This window comes from Lonchura striata, chromosome 4A, assembly GCF_050655825.1.
Source record: "Lonchura striata isolate lonStrDom1 chromosome 4A, ASM5065582v1, whole genome shotgun sequence".
NCBI classification, from domain to species: Eukaryota; Metazoa; Chordata; class Aves; order Passeriformes; family Estrildidae; genus Lonchura; species Lonchura striata.
Window position 1 is genome coordinate 17,259,043 of NC_140742.1, and position 21,196 is coordinate 17,280,238.

The 21,196-nt window shown below is 40.3% G+C and overlaps 1 protein-coding gene across 3 annotated transcripts in view; it reads right to left on the reverse strand.

Moving 5' to 3' along the window:
* The window catches only part of ZDHHC15 (zDHHC palmitoyltransferase 15), a 189,200-nt gene that overhangs the window by 103,311 nt on the left and 64,693 nt on the right, over positions 1 to 21,196 (reverse strand). For all 3 annotated transcript variants that reach the window (XM_085571022.1, XM_085571023.1, XM_085571024.1), the window contains one exon: positions 14,388 to 20,803. The gene's annotated coding sequence lies outside the window, so the exon portion shown is untranslated. The remainder of the gene's footprint in view (positions 1 to 14,387; positions 20,804 to 21,196) is intronic.

A 21,196-nucleotide genomic window follows, 5' to 3' on the forward strand; every position in this document is an offset into this window, starting at 1 on the left:
GTGTCTTACAGAACCAGTCAGGTTATTTGTTTATGCCTCACTTTCCTCACTGGGATAAGCTTCCACATTTAAAGCAGCCATGCATTAAAATAAAAGTTGCAATCATAACACACAATCTGTTTCCTGCAGCTATTAAAGGAAATGGATGTATTTTCTCCCTGTGTTATTCTGGATTCTTCTTTCCCAACTCTGAAAACTCAAAGCCATGTGGTAGCAGCTGTGCCTTGACTGCACACCTGTGCTCAAGCTGAAATGGGGTAAAGTTCAGTAAGAATCCTTACTGTAGGTGCCAGAACATCTCATTTATTCCAGAAATACCTCACAGATTTAGTATTTCCCCCCATTTCTCCCTGCACTGGTTTGTGCTTTACCCAGAACACAGATTAGAAGGACAAAGCAATTTCTGGAGCGCACAGAGCCCTCGCTGCTGGGAGCACTGCAAGAGTTTCCATGGATCTCTGTTGATCCTGGACCTGTGCTTGCAGAGCTCTATTGATTCAGGACAAAAATAGGTGTCTGGCTGGGCACTGTGGCTTTCCATGGATATCTTCTCACCAGAAGGCCAAAGCAAACTGCACTAGCAGTGAAAAAACACTGTGCTGGGGAATTAGACAACACCAAGCTCGGAAACTGCTGCAGCCCCAGAGACAGCAGGGCAAGTGCATTTAGGGAATAGTCTCAGGACAGCACCTCTATCTCCTTGTCTACTCATGACTTTAAATTCAATAAAATAAGAACATTGTTTATGCAGGACACAGAGAGAAGAACCTGCCAACCTGCAAAAGAGTTCAGGACAGGACAAGTCAAACAGGCCATTAATGATTCTTTTTGTATAGCCCAGGACCACTTCACTGCTGGTGATTTCCTCGCTTTAGTTGATCTTGCAAGGACACACATTTTGGCAATACTCTCCAGAGTTAGAAAGTTTGAAGTGTGGGCTCTCCCCCAGACTTTCATCCTCTGACACCAGTGCTACTTGCCCTAATCTAGCACTGGCTTTAAACTACTGACTTGAGCTTCAATCCCTTCCCCAAGCAGCTCCCACCTTGTTCCCATCCCTTCTTTGTCAAAACAATGCCCTGCAGTTTCTCCTCCAACTCAGTGCCAGCCAATGCCCGAGCTTGGTTCTAAGAATGCTGCACTGTTACAGACATTACCATTCAAATTATTCTCCCCCAAGCTATCTGCAGGTAATTATTTATGAACCAGTGGCATTCCCTGTTCCATCCATCTTTTCATCCCCAGAATCACCATTAAGGCTCTGGAAGCAGCAGCATCCTCTCAAATGGCAACTTGCAGAAACTGAGCAAAAACCCCAAGTTTTTGCTTTTTTTTTTTTTTTTTTTTGAATAGGACTATGAATGCTAAACCTTACAACATTTCAAGTTAGGTAACTATTTTACCTCTAATAGTATTTGTGATTCTTATACTTAATCACTGTATAGATTTAATGAGTGTTCAACAGCTGGACAAAGTGCTGTGGGATTTTTCAGCATTAAATCTCTGTGAGATACAATTTCTTTCTACCCCTTTTGTCTTTATTAATCCATCCAAACGAAGCAGTGCAGTATCTAATCTAAGTTTAGCTGCTCTCAAAACCCTTCACTAGAAGATATTAGTCACACTTAGATGCCCTCTGTGTAAAATCCATGGACACTGCCATTCTCTCCAGGAGTAATAATGCATCACCTGCATGAGTGAAGTAAAAAGCATTCCCTGATAAGAACAAAACCTTTAATAGGATGCAGCCTTCTAGAAGTGGAAAAAAGCTTTCTTCCAAAAACCCCTCAATGTACAACCAAGAGCAAGTTTCAATATCTAGAGCAGCTTTCAACAGAAGTTGTGGAATACAGAATTCATAATTTCTACATCTTCCTTGAAAATCTTTCTAAATTCAATTGCTTTGCTAAGAGAGACAAAAAGGAGGTCAAGTATTTCTCATCATGAAATTAAAAAAAAAAAAAAAATCAAACAAGAGTCTTGGTTTTGGACAAAGATGATAAGAAGTAGGGTCTCCCTTGAAGGACAGAATGCACTGAATGAACTTTCAAGAAAACCAGGTGGCACTTCCATTCCCTATCAAGTGGAATGTTCTGTTATAGAATCACCCAATGGTTTGGGTTGGAAGGGACTTCTAAGATCATCCAGTTCCAACCCCCTGCCATGGACAGGGATGACATTCTCCAGATTACATTACTCAGGCCCCCATCCAACCTAGCCTTGGGCACTTCCTGGGATGGGGAATCCACAGCCTCTCTGGGTAAAATTAAAAACCCCTTCCTAGAATGAAAACTGCAAGGTTATAAATGCTCCTCATTATCTACAGAGGAGCTCAGGCCAAACCCCAGTGTTCCACCTCCTCTACCAAAGGCAACTGGTTACAATCCAAGCCCAGACTCACAAACTGAGCATATTTTAATGGCCAGCTTGGCATGTGACATCACCTTGGAACACAACCATCCTTCAATTAATGCAAGCTCTTCTACAGAAGAAGTTTGAAGCAAAAGTATTTTATATGCATTATCTCATTCTGTTCCAATAATTTTGATGATGCTCCATCATGATATCCAAGAAGGAATGCCTCAGCAGCACTCAAAGGCAGCAGTGGCTGGGCTGTGGTAGCACTTTGGGACCCAGTCTAGAATTGCACCCCTGCTGTGCTACTCTTCTAGAATGGAACAAAAGACAGACTTGGGCCAAAGAAATTATCATCCAAGTACTCCAATTCCTATTTTGCATTTGTGGGAAGTGATTCACTTGTAATCACTCAGTAAGTTAACAACAGAAAGTGGGATTCAGCCAAGCACATGGCTTAATTTACCAGGGCTTGCAAGATACTGTAATAAGGAATTTCTAAGGAGGACAAGAGATTAAAGCACAAAAGCTTTAAGACTGTCAAAATGCAACAGTTGCCATTTACTTCCACATAGCTCTACTTGGGAAAGAGTTCCTGAGCCAGAGCTGTAAGGGCTCACATAGTACAGTTTTTTTCAAAAGCCATTAGAGCCTTAGAAATCCCTTCATGGTTATTTCACATGGCTGGAAAACTTCCATGCCAGAAAAACATTCTGCTCACCAGCCTGAGGTAGGGGAGGCTCTGCTGTAATTGGGCTGGTGACCAGTTCTTCTTAAGGAAAGACTTTTGTGTTGTTATTTGAAACTGCTTCCTTCTCCTTCCTTGAGGGTAAGGAGAAAATTCATCATGTGAGCAGCCTGGTCAAAAAGTAAATGCACAGCAATGCAGTAGCAGATCAGAGGGGAGTTTTCCATCCAGCTTTCAGAGACTACTTATTAAACAGCTGTGGGGAAAGCAGCTATGGATTTTTTACTATTTTAAAATGCTCTGTTAAAAAAGAGAGCTGTCATGGGTATTACATATATTTCTTCCATTTTAATTTCCTTTCAAAACCAATGCAGTTACCTTGATTGTACAGAAAGAAAGGCTGTGCCCATATTTGTAAAGTTGTTTACAAGATTCTTCTTTAAATGCACATTTGCCCCCATTTCAACAGTACCTATAGTCAAGTATGTTTTAAGAAGTTCTATGTTCATTGAAATCATTATCATGGTGATACCACATTCTGATGCAGATCAAAACTGACACCTGTGATGATTCAGTTCTTATATTGTACCCTTAAATCACATTTAGCCATTCTCGCCCCCTTAAAAAAAAAAACAACCAAAAATCCAAAACAAACAAACAAAAAAACCAACCCAGTAAGAGTAAGAACAAATTTAAAGAGCTGCTAAACTCCCACCAACCTGCAGTGTGCAGTTTAAAAGAAATAGACTAAATCCGCTCCTTTTCTTATTTTCTCAGTTCAGTAGGGTTCTTGCATGGAGCTCATGAATGAAAGAACCAAAAAGTGAAAGAAGTTGCAAAACTTGGAAATCCAGATTACACTGATGCCTCAAGAGATTCCTCTACATTTGGATTAGCTCCCAAACTCCTAGATGCTTATTTTAATTGAAGCATGATGATTTTATTCTTTTTTTCTCACACTGCTTTCTCATCAGTAAATGTATCTTAATCTCTTCATTTTCAAACAACGTTATGAGGAAAAGAATCAGCTCCTTTAAGTTTAGCCTGTTATGTTGTGTGTGTGTATATAAATGTGCATATATATATATATATATATATATATATATATATATATATATATATATATATATATATATACACATGTTCCTCTTGCAACTCCAACCCAGAGTTTCTCAGCAATTCATTCAAATGTAAAGTTCAGGGGGACATGGGCTGATGGTGCATTTCCAGTCAGCTCATTCATCTCCCGAGCAGAGGGGACAGGAGCCGCGGAGGCTGCAGCCATCCCCGGGCCCTGCAGCACTAGGTGGCACCCGAGCATTCAGCTCTTCAGGGCTTGCAGAGCCCTCTGCTCACCCTCTTTTCCAAACACAGGCACCTGGATTTTAGTCGGGTCAAGAACGTGGGTTTTTAATTCTTTACGTGGGAATGTGTCCTAGAAAATGCCATCTAATATAGCAGTGCCTCATTATAAATAAAAAATTAGAGCATTCTTCTGTTTTACATGGGTAAACATTAGTTATTCTAATTTTTTTTTTTTTTTAATTAGAAATGAACAAGCAGTTTCATTCACTGCAAGCAACTTTAGAACAATCTTTAAATTTCAGGGAAAATACCACACTGACATGTTGCCTTACTTGGTGCCACTAAGCAGTCAAGAAAAAGTTGTGATTAATTTCTGAAAATCTGATTGCCTCTGTAAACACTGGACAAGTCAGAGTTGATGGCATGCAAAGATGCAGCTGCCCTGAAACAGCAAGGTCTTGGTGTGTTCTGCCAACCAAATTGGCATGCAATTATTTCCAGAGCTGTTGGGATGCAAGGGGGCTCTATTATCTCTGGACAGCACACTGATAAGGAAAGCCAGCCTTCAAGGAATTAAATTTTATGGTCAAAGCCACAAAGGAAACCTGTGTCAGAGCCAGGTAATGAAGCCATTCGAGGTCAGTGACTTACCCAGGAGGTAAGAACTTGCTCAAAATTTCTCACATCCAACGGGGAATAGGCAAATTCCCTTCAGGACTCCTCATACAGAGCATCCAAGGATTTGAAATGCAGTAGCTAGTTCTGAACAGGATGCCATGACCCACCTGCAGACCATCCCATACAACCAATATTCTTGTGTTCTGAAGCAATGACAAAGCAGGGTGCTCTATGTAGTCTCTGAATTATTGCCATGAAACTTTACAAAGGTGGAGAAAAGGCAATACCAAGACAGCAAACACATTTTAGGTACATTCTAACACATTTAGGTACATACACTGGAAGAAGAAAGGATCACAGAAGACAAACACAAAGCTATTTTATGGTGGTATTATGAAAAGCAAGACCAGCAGAAAAATTGATGGCTCAGGAAACTGAGAAATTGGAAAGAAAAAAAGGTTATACAAGCAAAAAACAAATGTGCTATGGTTTTATTTAAAATAATAAAGAGCAGAGAGATCTAGGCTAGCTAAAGTTTAAATCAAACAATTGAAACTGATTTTTCAAACCCACGTAAGTTACACCAGGGCACATGAGGTCAGAATTGGACCCAAAGTGCCCAATCTCTCACCTTATCAACAAGTTAGCAGGTGTCAAGGCAGTCCAGCTGGAGAATGGGCTCAAATTTTCAGTGAGCTAATACACACTAATCTTTCACTTCTGCAGACCTGGACTCAAAGCCTCAGATCATGAACTAAAATTAGTCTGCTGCTTTCATTCTGGTCCCCATTGGTGCACAGCACAAAACCACCATAAAAAGTGCCATGACTGGCAATCCCTGAGACAGCCCCAGCTCTGGAAGAGCAGGAAATGTTTTAAGTTAGGACTGAAGCACATTGGCACAGCTGTGTTTGCAATTTTATACTCTCTACCCACACTATGCTTGCCAAAGTGAAATGTTTTTTTCTCCTTGATTTCTGCAAGTGTCACATTTATGCTAAAAAAGTAAAGCAAGGAAAGAAAAAAAACTGCAGGATGAATCACTGCAGTCACTGATTCACACTGTTCATCTGTGGTAAAGGCAGTGATACTGCATAGGATAGAAATTTGCACAGTTTGTTTATAATAAGTAGAAGTGGTTTGGTTATTTTGGATTCTTTTTCTTTAGCATAGTAAATACCTTCTTTTTGTCCCATAATAATGGTGCAGACTGCTAGGCTGGGTTTGTAACTTTTGAACTCAACTAAGTCTAACCACTGTAAAGACAGAAGATGTTCCCCCTCAAGTGGCTATCCCAGCTCAACTGACTAACAAGCCAAGCTGGAAACACACTTCAGTTTATTAACACAAAATATTCATAGTTACCCATGACAGGTCACTGTACAAACTCCAGCCACATAAACCAAGGATAATCAGCCACAGGTCAATAAGGAAAAAACACAGCCAACTTCTAGGTCCAAGATAACATCATGTATTCACACTGGATCCCAGATTCATGAGTTAGACTCCAAAGGAAGGACTCCTGAGTTATGCCCTATCCTTCTAAAACCTTTTATTGCTGAGACAGGTTTTTGTAGGTAAAATTTCTTAGTGGAATCACAAAACTCCCAGTCAAAGCTGGTAGTGAAAAACTCAGTCTTCAGTAACACAGAGGGGTTACAGAAATATGAACAGCTTTGGGCAGCTATGATATCTTTAAGATAGCAATAAGGGAACACACTAGACTGAATTAAAAGGGAATAAGGAGGACTCAACAGATTTAGGAGCCTAATGAATTGTTTTGTTTGACAATTGTGGGCCATTCACCACATCACAGCATTAAATAGGACTGACTGTAATTAACCAAAGCAGGACCATCACTTGCCAGCAAAAACACAAACACCAGATAACAGTAACAGCAGGAATTGCTGTTAATCCCAGGAAACACTTTTCCCCTTTTGCCAGAGAAGCCCTTCTCCATGGGAGCAATTCTCACTCCGAAGCCAAGGTGGTGCTCAAATATAGTAACAACCTCTGGTAGCGACCACCTGCTTCAACTCCACCCCTCCCCATGTCCTCCAGAGGGGCAAGAACCAAGAAAACCTCCTCTTCCTTTCCAGAGGAGGACTTGGTACAAAGGAGCTCATCCACACAGCTACAAATGTGAAAATGCACACAGATTACCCACTCACCCAGAGAGCACGATTCCTAAACACACCCCACATTCTTTGTTTCAGCTGTACTTTGAGAATAACTTCTTTTTAAGATTTGTCAGCTTCTGGATAAACATGGCAACCACTCCAACTGAGTCTTCACTCACCTGGTTTTGGACAGTACATCCATCACCAGAGTTGGCTTCAAACACAATAAGGAACCTGAAATTTCCCTCCCTTTGTTGTGTGAATAGACTGAGTAGTCCTTGCTAATGGGGTGGACTTGACTGGTTTTGATATCTTGTAGGCTCAATGCCTCTAAAAACACCCTCCTCGGAAAGGAGAAAGCCCAAGGTGGATACCCAGGACTGCAGAGCAGAGAGAGCAGTTCTATTTCTGCAGCAACAAACCCCAAGGAATAAACATTAAATACAACCTGAAACCAGCCACAGAATCAAGATGCTTAAGCTGTGCTTTTACAACAGGATCACTGTTTCCATTGCTCACAGGAAACATGGAAATCAAGGTATGCTCTCTGTGGATTGAGCAGGTTGGGCAGTGGAAGGTGATTTCAGTGGCCCAATCTAAGTGGGCATGGGAGCACTTGGGTTCTCAAATGTTTACAAGGCAAAAGTCAAGAGATTTTTTTTTTTTAAATAAAGCTTACAATGATAAAAATAGTCAATCCCCTTCTTGAAAGTTCAGTTTTTATTTCATGTTCCCAATTACTACTGATGCAATATACAAATATGTAAAAACAATAAAGTCTCCAAGGGCAGAGGCTAGAGAGTCCAGTTGATTTCCTAACTGGACAAGGAAACAAAAATCTCACATAAAGAGCCCTGAATATATGCAACACAGCCAAAGCCAAAAACCAGAGACCCACATTTACAAAAATTATTTTAGTTTAGAAGGCAGGAAACCCTTCCTGGTAGCAGCTCCCTCCTCAGCCTCCTCTGAGCACAACAGTTTGAGCTGAGCAGTTTTTGGCTAATTCACACCACTCTACCTCAAGTGCTTACACAGGTGGGAGCTGCCAAACCTGGCGCTTTTGCAGGCAGCTGTGGCAGGAAAAAAAATATATCGTCAGACTACAGCCCAAAAAGCAAAGTAAGGAAGAAAGGAAAAAATCAATTGACTTCTGCTACCAAGTAAAAACTTTACAGCTGTTTTAAAAGGTACTGAGCTACCAATTTGCTTTTCTATCACACCAGTTATTAGGCACTCCTGGCTTTCGTGACCATTTTCTGCTCCAACCATTTGTGTAATACAAAAGGAATATAAGGGCAAGCACAACGTGTCTAATTAGAAATGCTGTTTGCTAAGCATTCAGAGGAAGTTACTAAACGGTGTGTTTCACCATATGATATTGAATCTAATGAAATTTAAAAGTGTCTTTTAAAAAGGTTTTGTCTCCTTTACATGACATAAACATGTTGTTCATGGTAGTTACAGCTGATTCACACAATAAAGCAGCTACCAGAAGACTAAAACAGAGATAGAGGAGCAAATCAGTACAGGGTAAACTGCATTATGAACCTTTAGGGTGCATTACCTGTGCTGTGGGAACATCATGTAAATGTTTTCATCTCATGGTAAATTAAAAGTAGCTGATCCTTACTCAAAGGACTGTTGAAAGAATTCCTGCTCCTTTGCCAGCATGTTTGAGCAGATGTGGTCAGAGTGCATGAGACCAAGCCCTGGCAAGAACTACAAATTAAGATACACCAATAAGCAAGAAGCAAACACCAGCCCTGCATAAAACATTGTAAAGCTATCACAGGCTTCAGTGAAAACACAATTTTGCCTCCTCTTTCTGGGTTTGTTTCTTAGAAACTACCTGTTCAAAATGCTTAGCGAAACAACCTGGCCCTTGAGTCAACAATTTAGCAGTTACAACAGACATTTTAAAAAGCTCTGGTCTGACAATGCTTCAACTCACATTATTCCTTTACAAAAATCTTTACATGTGGGAGCATAATCTGGCAGCTCATGAGGACCTCTGGTCCATAGGATTTGTTCTTTTAACATATATAGATCAACGAATATATAGAAAAGGCAAAGTCAAGAGCAGCTTGTGTGTATGTAGAGGCATACATAGTTTCCAAGAGTCTCTAGGGAATTCTGACATACAATATAAAGAACTATAATGAGCAAGAGAATTATCTGAATCTTCCTAGATTTCCCAATAAAGTGGTTTTCCTCATATATGTAACATTTTGGATAATGGCAGTAGCACTTAAAAGAATGGAGAATTCTTTCTGTAAGAATGGTATTGTGTCTAATAAATACAAACACAAAGGCTCTGGAACAAACCAACTGATAACTCTACCAGAATATCACCTACTACTGATCCAAGAACTGAGCTGAAATTTGGAGATTTGAGATATTGCAGTTTGAATGGAAAATATTTGAACTTCCACAGGTGTGATTTCAGATTTCAAAATAAGTGTCAGATATTCCCTTTACCTTCTCAGAAGTAGGTTATGGTGACATTAGGCCTTCTGTCCTTCAAAACACAGTAATTTATCAACAAAATATGCAACCCAAAAACCAAATCATCTCTTGATCTGAGTCACATTATTAAAGCTTTTAATGCCTGAATTCGTCTGACATTTCAATAAAGGTATTAGTCATAATAAAATACCAGTCCATTCACTCATTTTCATAGCTACAAAGATTTTTTTTTAAATTCCAGAAGTCCATTTTTTAAAACCGGTTCAGGTTTTGGATGGGCATAAGTCTCCAGTTAGTGCCTATATCTAATGCTAATTTGAGAACTCATCTGGAATTTATCTTCTCATGTGTCATAAGCTGGGTTAGGATCAAGTGTTAAAAGACAAAATTGAACAAAAATAGTTTCCAACTTCCATTCTCCTCATTAAAGACAATTTCTTTTAACTTCTCCAGTAAGTTATTAGGATTCACTGATGGACTCAATGGTCTCCTGAGGGCATCCTTGGTTTCCCTTTCCTGATCTTGCTCTGGAAGTCCAAATTAACTTGCATGATTCTGTCCAGCCATTCAACTGAGATGTTATAAATCTGAATCAAATATATCAAGTCAGTTTTGCATTATTTGGACTTGACCACTTTGGCCTCCCCCGCTTTGGAAATCCCTCCATTACCAAGAAGGCTCAATTAATGTTCCATCACATTTAAGTCCTTTTTCTTTCTCAGCCCTTTGCCATGGCTGAGCTCACTGAGAAACCTCAGGGAGACTGGAAGCTCAGACCCCAAGGCAGCCCCATTGCAGTAAGTGTTAATTCACCCCTCTGTCACAAGAGTTTCACCACAGCCAGAGCTGCCCTGCCTTTCTGACACTCCCCATTCATGTCAGGTTGGGATTTTTGCTCACATAACGCAGCTTGATCAAGTTTCCTTGGCTGAGCACATGCCCCAGAATGAGGTCTGTCCTCAACTACTGACCACTGCCATGTCCCTCAGGAGGAAAAGGAATCCAGAGCTCCTCCCTGGGCTGCTCAGGCTGAACACCACTTCCCCAGGCCTCCTTAACCCTCTGCACCAGACTCAGCTTCACTCAAAGGAAAAAATCAATAATGGAGAACAAAATTCTAACAAAAGTATTCTTTTTTTAAGTGTTTGAGAAAGTGAGCTTTTCTTTAGCTGTCAGCTCAATTGTTCTGTTAAGAATTAATTTGTTGGTGTTTCTACAACTCTGGCTTTCCTAAGACCACACAAGTGGGGTGGGATCAAAAAGGGGGAAAGGTTTTTGTTTTAATGAGTTTAGAGTAGGGTTCAACAATTGGGAAATATGGAGTGCATAAGGACTAGTGCAAAGTGACAACCATTAACATGTTATTCTATAGAACTCTTAGATACTGGAAATATTTTCCAGCTGAAATTCATCCAAGTTTTCTGCTATCCAATGCTCCATGTTTAGTCCAGGAATATTAATGATGAAAATCTAGACATTGTTACACAGTATGAACTATTAGATGTACACTGATGACACCTGATTTTATATTGCCTTTGGCTGAGCCAGTCCATAGAATTTAAATGAGCTGAATTCTGGCCTGCATCTGCTGTTGAATGAGTAAACAGTAAATCAGACTTAAGACTTCATTACAGAGTTGAAAGTCTGTTTTCCTCCAGACCTGGTGTACCACATGATGCAATCAAACACATTATTATCTGTCAAGCATCCAAAAATGAACTAAATGACTCATAAAAGCAATAAATAAGACACGGTCTCTGCCCCTGTAATTCTTTATGTTGTAAAATTAAAACAAGACTTCCAGAAAGTCCAAATCCTGAGGAATTAAGTCCTACAATGGAAAGGGAGGACATGGGTTATACAACATGATAAAGCAGTTTTGCCCTAGATGAAGGTGCCTCTCCTCCCCATTTTTAGTGCAACCCAGAAGTCCACGAGGTTGTTGTAGGACACTCCTGAGTGTAGATCTGCCTGTTGGATTTGTCAGCGCACAGGTACTGCCAGCAAATGGTGCTGAATCTCCCCCAGCTGCTGCTCACTCCCAAATAACTCAATACAGTCAAGCTGCTGAATGTTTAAAACACCAAAGTCCTGGTTCAGAGCAGCAATAACCAAAAATCCCAACTCAGCAGACATCTATCCCTCTGATTTACAAGCCAGCCAAATAAAATCTTGGCTCAGGAAGAGGGGGGAGAATCCTCCTGTACCCCAGCAAGCCCAGCCCAGGCAGCAGCTGCTCCCAAGAGTTTTTGCAGAGGCACAGCAGGTTTCAGTGACACATTTAAACACTCAAACACAGCCGGACATGTCCAAGACCACAAACATAATAAAAATATTGAATAGTTACAGAAATATCCATTATAGTTATTTACATTTTGCAATTAGATGCTAAGCCTACTATAGTCCAGATATTCATTGATTATTTCTTTTTATTAGGAAGGTCTAGTAGTCATAACAAAAATGCTTTTGCATTTTGTTAATGAAGACTTGCTAAAATTACCTATTTTTAAGTGAAATTATTTGGTCAACACCAGGCACAAAGCTCCAGTTTCAGCTTTGGTTATGACAGCCAAGGAGTCCTACAGTGACAGTGGATTCTAAGCCTGGCTGGCAGTGACTTTTTAAAAATGAAATTAGACCTTCAGCACCTGGCAAGTATATTGAATATTAAATAGTTCATGGTACCAGTGAAGAGCACTGATAACTACTTTGAAACAGAAACAGATACAATTTTGCACTGCATTTAATGAACTATGAAGCTTTCACTACTGCCAAGTAATTTTTATATGGATAGACATTTTTAAACTTTGGTTCTCAGACAGCTTTAAACATTCTTCATTCAGGGCTCATTTGGGGAATGAGAAGAACAACTGTTCAAATTTTTGTCTTACCTCCATTCTTCCACTGCTGCCACACCCTTCCTCTGCTGCAACCTACCTGAAATCTTTATTTGGGACAAAGACTGAGGTCCTGATGCACTTTCCACCATTAATGCAGGTGTGCCTGTAAGGGGTGCTACTCTTTTGGGATCCCACAGCCAAAGAGTTACTATAATCTATCTACAGGCAGAAATCTTCCAAAATGCTGGTTTTGAATACTCAACATTATAAAATGAGTCTTATAATAAAGGGTGCCCACCAAACTTGGATCAAATACATACGTTTTTTTAATGTTAATAAGACTTGATAAAACTTGAGAGGACTTGATGGATTTTCTTTCCAGACCTTTACCAAACAGATTTTCCTCAATAGATGTAGAAAGTCCTTGAATCACAAAGTACCAAATCAGTATTTTCATGCTAGCAAATTGAATAAAGCAGTATCATTATTCCTTTATTTGGTTTGCTAGCATGAAAATATTGATTTGGTACTTTGTGACATAAATCATATTGATTTCTAATATTGATTATATTCCTAATATCATAAGGAATAAACCTGCTCATAAGCCACTGATATCTTGATTGATATAACATTATTTCAATATACACCTAGTAACAAAAATTTTACTCAGACTGTTGCCATGGTATTTGTCACTAGAAGTAAAACAGGGAAAAGTATGCAGCAGTTTTCTTTCAGATGCAATAATCACAAGGGCAGTCTACCATGGGACAAGAAACACCTCATTCCATTAGCAGTCCACAAAATTTCTCCAGAATCAGGCCTTGGGTATTCCTTGCTACCATCTGTATTCTTTACGATTTTTATTTTAAAGTACCTATTCCACACTATCGGGCCAAGTTGTTCAAATTGATGGAATAAAATAATATAAAATGCTAGAAATCCAAATATTGGCTGCATTTTCACACAAGTGATCTACATTTATTGGCCCTTAGTGGGACAATCCTTTAAGGCCTCCAAAGATGATTGGATTTGTGCTCCCTCTTCGATAACTTACACAGATTCCAATCAGTTTAACAATTAACACAGAAGGCAATGAATACCCAACACTAGCATTGAGCAGATCCTCAGCCAAGAGACAAACCCACACAATGAAAAGTGTGCAAAGCATTTCAGGCATGTAAAGCTCCATGTGAGTGTGTTTGCACATTAAAGTGAAGCCTCTGAGTGCCATGTTTAGAAGTGTGCATGGTTTATTACATCAAACAGGGTGTAAAAACACACAAATCTTGGCTGGCTGAAGCTGAGAGCAGCACCAAGTGCCCATGGATTCTGCCTGCCTTGAGAAATCAGTTCTTGCTGCAAAATACCAGACTTTGGCACATTTGGGAGAGTGACATCACCCAAAGTAGCCTGCCAAAAATGTTACTTTCACGTTTCTTCAACAAGAAAATTTCCTTTCACCATGCATCTTAATTTTTTAAAAATTAGTCAATCGTTCAAAAACCTGAATGTTCCAAGTATTTCCTATAGATGAGCAGCTTTTAACACAAGCAAGTGACCATGTCTTTTAAAAATGTGTGTAAGTGTACCTTTTCTCCTGGTTCTTTTTAGGAGATTTATATTTGCAACTATGCTAAACTAAAACAATACAAGTTGCTGCACTTACCATACTGAAATGACATTTTTTGTTTTAGATTTATCCCTGTTGCACTGAATAACATTTATGAAATTATGTCTGCCTGCTTAGTGAGCTGTAGATAACCCACTGGAAATACTGAACATGAATAATAAGATAAACCAGGCAAACCAGAATATTTTTTCATTTTCAAGAAAGCTTTTAAAGGTGACAAGTGCCAGTACTGCATTCCACTCTTCCAAACAGTGTAAATAAACAACAAAAATCACTCAGTTGCAGAAATTACAGTTCTGTCACTGCAATATTCAAGATAACCTCCTCCTTTTAGCAGTTCTGATGAAAGTTTTGCATTTTACCTTGTTGGAAGCCTCAGCTGAACTACACAGGAGCTTTCATCCAGTGCTCATCAGTCTCAGGTGTTACTACTTCCTCTGTCAGTGTTATCAAGTCCACACCCAGCTCCCCACTGCAGAAATTGCATCTTCATTGCCAGGCTTGAACCTAAATAAAATAATTCCATTACAGCTTGTGCTGTAAACATTGGGATCATTTCCCTTCTGAAATGTGGGGATAAACTGCAGCATGGTCAAGGTAGGTGGGTAAATTGAAAGCTGTCTAAGCAATCCAAAGGCATTCCTTTGGGGCAAAGGAATGTTCTGTATTCTTTTGTAGCCCTTGTTATTAAACAAAAGACTAGAAATGCTACTGAAATTCAGATGCCTTTTTTTGACAGAAGCTCAGCTAGTCCTAAATATGAAGCATTTTGTCTGGTACAGGGAAAAAAAAGCAGCTTTCAGATGAGAATCCAGTGTTATCAAGGGGGAAGAGAATACAACACCATTTTCTAATGAAATAATCCTGCGCTAGAACGTCTTCAAAATTTTGTCACCAAAATTGTCAGACTTCACATAAACATTTATACGCTCAATAGGTACACAGTATCTTCTAAAGGCACCTGTGGAGGAAACACTATTCTTTGGTTCTTTTTCTTAATGCTTCCACAATGATTTTTTAACTATAGATTGATAACTTTAGAAAAAAATAGGGCAGACAACAAATGCAGCTGGTTTGATTTGCTGAAAAGTAACTTATAGCTAATGTTCTCCAAAAGTGGGTTGCAGTGCTTATGTAAGAAACATTAAATTAAATTGCTTCTTAATTATTTTTTGTTAGAGTCTAGGCCATAGTAAATTAAGAACCCCAAATTTGTGCTGAACTGTCATCCATAACCACATTTTAATGTAAACCTTAAGAAGCTTCCAGAGCTATTTTGGATTATAAGTGAAGAAGAAAAAGGTTTTAAACCTAATTTCCTGACTTGCTGCTTTTCCTTCTGCATGGCACCCAGTTACAATTCCTCTAGGGATGCTTTCTACTGCCTGGCCTCAGGTGACTGAGGAAAGGCTGATAGCACCCAAGTCATTCTGCTTCCTTGGGACATGAAAAAACTGCATGAATTCTCCTCATATTCAAATACACTGATCTCAGTATGGCTCTATGAAGTGAATGGAGACTTAAGCAGTAATAAAATAAACTCTTGTTGCTCTATTAACTCAGCAATTCCAGGCATCAAAAGATCCATTTAGATTAAGTGTGTTTATACAATGAAAGGTATTTTTAAAATGCAGAAAGGGAGGCAAAATACCCCCAACACACTGTCCTACTGCACAGAGAACGAGAGATTTGATTCAGCCATGTATGTAATATAATATTCTTGTGAAGTTAAAATACTTTTATTTACAGTGGCTTTACTTGCAGATTGTAGTTCTCTTTCTGCAGAGGGCATCACTGCAAAATGAGATTAAAGATAAACTTTACAACTCCCCATTTGTGGAATTAAGAGCAGAAAACAGAGGAACTTTCCCCTTCAGTGCTTGTCAGGGCTGCCCTGAGAAGTGCAGGGCTGGCTGCTCGGGTTACACATAATCCCCCAGCTTTGAGGGACAATTAGCACCACGATCTCCAGAAAAGCTTTCAGCTCTCAACAGGTGCCTGAGCATTGTGTTCAGGTTTAAATCAAAATCTGGCAGAGGGAATGACCCACCTCCTGCCACCCCCTCCTCTTTGAAGCAACTCTTATTACAGTCCAGCCAGAGCAACTCCACTCTCATTTTCTCCAAAAAGACCAAATATGACTTTCACCCCTTTGTTTGTGTGCTTTTTTTTCCTTTATCTTCCTTCATCTCTCTGACCAAGCGATCTGAAGGCAGGAAGTGGAATTTATTAGTTGCATATTACAAGTCTACTACTGCTCTCCTGACTGGTGAAAATAGGAGCAAATCCTTTGAGAGCTGTATAATTATGTTGACAAAAATCAGAAAGCCTGTCCCTCTCTGCAAGCAGTTTCAGAAATTAGAGTCCAGAAAAATGCACCACTACATCAGTCTAACATTAATATTATATCTGCATTAAGGTGTGAATAATAGATCTGAGGGGTTTTTTTTGTAATATTGCACATTATAAAATCTCCCTCCCAGTCAAAAATAATTTTTGAGATTAAAAATTTATTCTGTCTGTCAGAACATCTTCACAAGGCAGGAATGGCAAAGTGCCTCTTACAACTCCAATTTGTACAGTAAGTAAAACAACTCTGAACACTTCTCAGAAATATTCTCTTTTTTCCAATGTAGAGTCATACTCACCCAGAAGAAACATTTACATGGAAGAATTCCCTCCTTAGTAGTCAGTCAAGCTTTTCTGATCCAGTAACAAATATTTTCTGGCAAAATAAGCAATTTAGAGCCGTGCAGCACTCAAGGGAGGTTGGCTGCCTAGTGAATTAATCATTTAGGATAAATAAAAAGGAAAACGTTATGAGCGATATCAAAAGATGCAGTAAAACACAATCACACTTAAAAGAATAAGAAATCTTGATATTTGATCTGACTTGTTTCCATACAGAGACAAGATTGATAATACAAACCAGATATTTCTTTGGCACAATTCAGATTATAAAATCAAGTCTCCACAACACAATGAGAAAACAGTGAGTAGATTCATCATGCACAATTTCCAGTTTGCTTTCTTTTCTGCAATTTGTGGAGTCCTACTGCCATTATCCTTCTGGGCCATGCTCATGATGGTTTCTCCCAGTTTTTTGCTGTCCTCTGGTTCCTCTGCTCCTCCTGTGGGCAGATCCCAGGGCTCACACTCTGTACCTGGCAATCAGTCCACAGGGAACTCAGCATCCTACATGGTTGGACTTGCTTAAACCTTTAATAGCAGTTTTAATTATTATTCCCCCCCATCAATCTAGATTAAGTATCAAGTTATTCTTAATTATGCATCTCCTTCCTCCCTTGGATCTGAAACCTCCCCTGGATCAGAAGTGCTGAATACATTGAAAAGGAAGGTCACAAATATCAATTTTCACATACAACTGGAGCCACACATGACCAATCCTAGCAGCCACTATCTCATGGCCAGAACATGGAAATAGCTCCCAGTTATGCTGTAACATCCTTCCATCCCTGTAGGATGGCTACAGAAAGAATTCATCTCCTCAGTTGAAGCTGTCAACTAAAACAATGGCAACTCTGGAAGTCAAGACCCTCTGAGTGGGGCCTCACCCCAAACCAGAAGGACAAAGAGGTCTGCCAGGCACAAGAGACAGCTTGGGTACAGCAGGTTTGGAAAAGAGGTGCAGATGAGGCAAAATGGTCTGAGAAAATTAAGTCAAGGCAAGAACAGAGAAGAAAAATCAATGTTCCTTGCAGTTTGCCTTTGGCACAATAAGCTCTGTATTGACATCAGTATATTTCTGTAATTGCAGCAAATGTAGTTTTTACAGCTCTGTCCAGTAGAATTCATAAGCTACAGTACCACTAAGTAGCAGAATTAAATTCTTGTTGTTTTTTTTTTTTTAATCAGTCTCAATTTTAATATTTCAAAACTGAATAAGACAAAAATGGCAAAACCACTGCAATGTAAAGAGCTTATTCTTTTTGAGTTAGTATAACTATCATGGCTTGCAACAGGAAAGTTCAGAGTCTTTTATTCTATCATTAACATTCTTATGCTTTTACAAAACAGCAAATCTATACTAAAATAAAAATCTTCACCTAAATGTTTCCAACCCACTTTCCCAGAGAGAGGTTTCATGAACAGATGTTGCAGGATGACCACGCAAAGCCAAAATGACAGGATTTGGACTCCCAGCCATACTGGATTTCATGCCAGTTACAAAGATAAGTAGACAACTTGAGGTCATCAATATGTTTCATGTTCCACTGGAAAATATTCATCTTTTTTATGGATTCTCAATGACTGTAGAAAATACCTTTCACAGAAAGGTGGATTTCACTTTGCTGAATTATTTTGGTATCAGCAGCTTAGGATTCACTGTGAGTCTTAAGAACAAGACAAATTTAATCATCCTAGTTTTCAATATTGTAATAGAAAGACAAGACCCTGATCCAATTTTTATACAATCAAAACAAGACTGAAAATAGCAAGGAAACACCAAAGAAGCATTGCTGACAATAAACAGGAGTAATCTCAGGAAACCAGAAGCCTATTGCAGTTGATTTTTGTTCATGTGAAAACAGAAAGTTTGGTTTATTTTGAGGTGATTCTAAGGAGCCTCTCCAAAACGTGAAGGAAGTAAAAGCAAGAACATAAACTTACTTTACCTAGAATGTCACTGAACAAATAGCAGAGCCAAAGCTCTAAAAAAACTAAGGAAGGGACATTAGAAATCAAGACACTAAAAAGAAAAAGAAAGAGAAGAGGGAAAAAAAAAAAAAAAGGGCAAGCAGCTATATGGAGAAAGAAGTGGACAAGGGAGAAAAGGAAGTTTAAGGCATGAACTGGAAGTGCAAGGATTGCTGGACTTCAGATGGGCAACTCTGCTCATTTCCAGAACTTCAGCTGTTCTGCTGAGGAGAGAGCAGGAGTGATGGATACATCCCAGTGTGGGATAATTCTGAAGTCAGAGAACATATGCTTTGAGTTTAATCCAACTGCAGAGTTCTGGCAAACATGCTGCATTTAGAGAGGCAAATACATCAGCTCCAATTTTTTAGCAGCTGTGCTGCCCTTTAATTCCTCACACCCTGGAGCATGCACTTGTACCCCTCTCCCTCACCTCCAAAAAGCTGATCACTTAGAACAGCCCAGCCTTTCTATCTGAAGCCAACTAACAGCTCTTGCCCACTGGAATTTTATTTGAGATATACTGTTATTTTCCACTTGTTCTGCCCATTTTCTTCTTAATTAAACACACATTGAAGTGTCTTCTTAGGAAGGCTGAGCCATACCAGCAGGAACCAAGACTCCCTAGCTCAGCTGGCAAGCTCCTCCATAGAAATCCCAAATTATCCCAGATCCAGAGAGTCTTCTCTCTTTCGCAAATTAAGGTTCTCCTCACAGAAGCACCAGCTCTGCTCCATAACTCCAAACCTTTCAGCATTAACTCTATCCAGTGTATCAGACCCAACTGAAGTCAGCAGCAGTTTGAGACCCTCCTCTAACTCCCCTTTTCCCTCCAGCCCTCAGTGGGGTTGTACTCACACACCTTATGTGACCTCCACCACCTCTCCTCAGCAAAGCCAAGCTACCCTCCAGCAGAGGTGAAGAGCAGGAAACAACATCCATACCTCTCCTCACAACCAATCAGGCTTTGGCACCAATCATTGGCAACAGGTTTTTTACATTCCCTCCTAATTATAGCAAACACTCTCTTAAAGCTGCAAACCTTTAAATGTGAGCAGGGCACCAGGTGCCAGGAGTTAAAGGGGTGATGGCAGTCAAGGCTGGAACAGTCCCCTTAAGGCCAAAGGGGAGAAAAGGATGGTGCAAGAGAGCTGTAGAAAAGGGAAGAAGTGTTAATTTTGTACCTGTTTTTTCCTTCCCCTAGAAGCTGAGGGACAGGAGGAGCTGCACAGAGGGGAGAGGTGCAGAAGGAGGGGGGTGCTTTATTTTAAGGCCACTGGGGGAATGAGAGGAGCCTCTGGCAGAGGCAGCAAATGCAGAGAAGGGTGAATCCTGCTCCCCTCGTGGCCCATTGCTCCAGAGCCCCTCTGGCTGCTCACCCCCAGCCCTGCCTGTGCTGCAGTGGGCTGGAAGGAAGATCCCACAGGGAATGGGAAAGGACAATAATCCAGAGTCTGGGCTCCCCACCACCACACATAATGAGGAGAGAGGCAACCCTGGCTGCTTCCTACTCCTCAGGTTTCCATTTTGCTCTTGCCACCAGTTAATACCTTGTTGTGGCAAAGCCCTTCTGTAAGCATGACTGGCAGCTGATTATGGAGGTGTTTCCCAGGGCTGGCCTCTTGTAGAAATGCATTTATTCCCCATATCACACTCAGGACAGGAATGAACTGCTGTGCTTGCACTGCAGGCACCTATAAATCTCACCTGCAGGCCTTGGGGTTTTGTTGGTTTGTTTGTTCTTAGCTGCTGAACTCATAGCACCCCCCTGGCCATGGCTGGGTGCAGGAGCTCAGCACCCCTGGGCTCCAAAGCACAGGTACAACTCGTCAGCTCCTCATTCACTCAAAGCAGATGTCCCCAGCACTGTCCCACACACTCATCCCTGCCTGAGATGCCTTCGGAGAACAGGACGATCTCAGCTGAGGCACATCCTGTGAGTGCACCACATTCCTGTCCACCTCCAGTAGCTGGAGGAAGTTCAGCTGGCACGGAGAGTCGGAAACGGCCGCGGCGCAGCACGACAAACAGGCTCCCAGCACTGCTCCACAAGACACAAACTCAATCTTGTTTGTTCAGAAACCACTGCTGCTCACTGTCGCCAAGAAAACCCAGCTCCCTGAAACACAGAAACTCTAATTATCTATTAACATCTTGTTTGGCTCCTCTCAAGCTTTGTATTTTATTTTCATTTGTCAGATTGAGCACTGCTTGGCTGTATACTGAACTACACTATGACCCCTGATTCACTTTTCCACCAATTCTCTTCATATCTCTTAATTGTCTTGAAAAAACCAGACTTCTGCGTTGTAATAAATGTTACTGTGAACTTGAACACTGGAAAGTTGAAAATTATTAGATTTCTGGAGGCCCTGAATGAACCAGTGACAGTCACTATAATGGTGTGGAGTGATCTGAGCACAGAACTTGAAACTGTAAACTGCTGGCTCCAGAACCTGGCTCTACCTTGTTATTCCACCTTTGCCCTTCCTTCTGCAGAAGGAGAATCTCT